Source organism: Gouania willdenowi, chromosome 16 (genome assembly GCF_900634775.1).
Source record: "Gouania willdenowi chromosome 16, fGouWil2.1, whole genome shotgun sequence".
Lineage (NCBI taxonomy): Eukaryota > Metazoa > Chordata > Actinopteri > Blenniiformes > Gobiesocidae > Gouania > Gouania willdenowi.
The window spans coordinates 39,333,188-39,334,778 of NC_041059.1; the positions used below are offsets into that span (position 1 = coordinate 39,333,188).

Here is a 1,591-nt window from a genome sequence, read left to right on the forward strand (position 1 = left end):
CCTTTATTTATTTCATTCAAGATTTATTTTTAGTTAAATTGCATTGTTTTGAATAGTTTATCAAGGGATTCTTTTGACAATGAAATATAAAAGGAAAATAATACAGTATTTTCTAGTTTTTTCCCAAAAAAAAATTTGTTTACATTCCCATTTCGTAAAATAAATCGTGAGAGAATTGTATCGTGAATCGAATCGTATCGGGAGTTGAGTGAATCGTTACATCCCTAATACATGGTGTAGTATACGTGGTGTAGTATACATGGTGTAGTATACGTGGTGTAGTATACATGGTGTAGTATACGTGGTGTAGTATACATGGTGTAGTATAGGTGGTGTAGTATACGTGGTGTAGTATACATGGTGTAGTGTACATGATGTAGTATAGGTGGTGTAGTATACGTGGTGTAGTATTCGTGGTGTAGTATACGTGGTGTAGTATACATGGTGTAGTGTACATGATGTAGTATACATGGTGTAGTATACGTGGTGTAATATACGTGGTGTAGTATACATGGTGTAGTATACATGGTGTAGTGTACATGATGTAGTGTACATGATGTAGTGTACATGATGTAGTATACGTGGTGTAGTATGCATAGTATAGTATACATGGTATAGTATACATGGTGTAGTGTACATGGTGTAGTGTACATGGTGTAGTATACATGGTGTGGTGTACATGGTATAGTATACATGGTGTAGTGTACATGGTGTAGTATACATGGTGTAGTATACATGGTGTAGTATACATGATGTAGTATACATGGTGTAGTATACATGATGTAGTATACATGGTGTAGTATACATGACCAGCTCCCCATCAGTAATCATATGGTCGCAAGAAAATCAAACCTGTTTGAAATCCAGTCGCTCCTCATGAGGTTATCACAGTTGACGCTGTGCCGCGGAGCAGCCTAACCGCTAACTCTCACACTGCGTATGCACCAACACCGTAGGACTGTTGTAGAATTGACAGACTTTACTGCCCACGTCTGTCCAGACAGTTCCAGGTCCATCACATCATTGCTTTTTCTTTTCCAAGCTCTTTTTGCTGAGATTCGCATTTGTTTCTCAACTTCCGTGTTTTTCTTCTTCTGTTTTTATGGAAACGCTTCAACGTTCTTGTTCTTCTCCTAATTTGTACGTTGCCTTTCTGGAAACAGGACCCTGATGTGTCACGTGTGGACGTTCAGGTGTTTGTTGGTATAGTGTGAGAACATGAATTGTGAGCTGCAAACATTCAGACTCTGAGTACAAAGATTGAAAACACTCACACAGTGTTCACCACCTTTACATTCGCTGTTTCTTCTTCTGTTGGATAAATAAACTCTGTCTCATCCACTCACTACAAAGTATTGATTTGTGTTTGTGTCCACCCATCTTTGATACAACATCCTCTTCCTCCTCCTCCTGCTGCTGCTTCTTTTTAACTCTGGTATTTCCCAATGACCCCCCCCCTCCCACCCCACATACCCCCCTCCTCCTCTTTGGTTCCCCCCTCCCTGCTTCCCTTTCCTCTCCCTCCTTCCCTCAGTCAGTCCGTGGTGTGGAACCAGCAGACATTGAGGAAGAGAGGCTGCACCGTCACTTA

The 1,591-nt window shown here is 40.6% G+C and overlaps 1 protein-coding gene across 1 annotated transcript in view; it reads left to right on the top strand.

Annotated features, from left to right (window-relative positions):
- Window positions 1–1,549: 1,549 nt before the first annotated feature.
- Window positions 1,550–1,591, top strand: part of rftn1b (raftlin, lipid raft linker 1b) — a 139,727-nt gene continuing 139,685 nt past the window's right edge. Inside the window, exon 1 of the mRNA XM_028470047.1 lies at window positions 1,550–1,591. This exon is cut by the window's right edge and continues 292 nt beyond it. The gene's annotated coding sequence lies outside the window, so the exon portion shown is untranslated.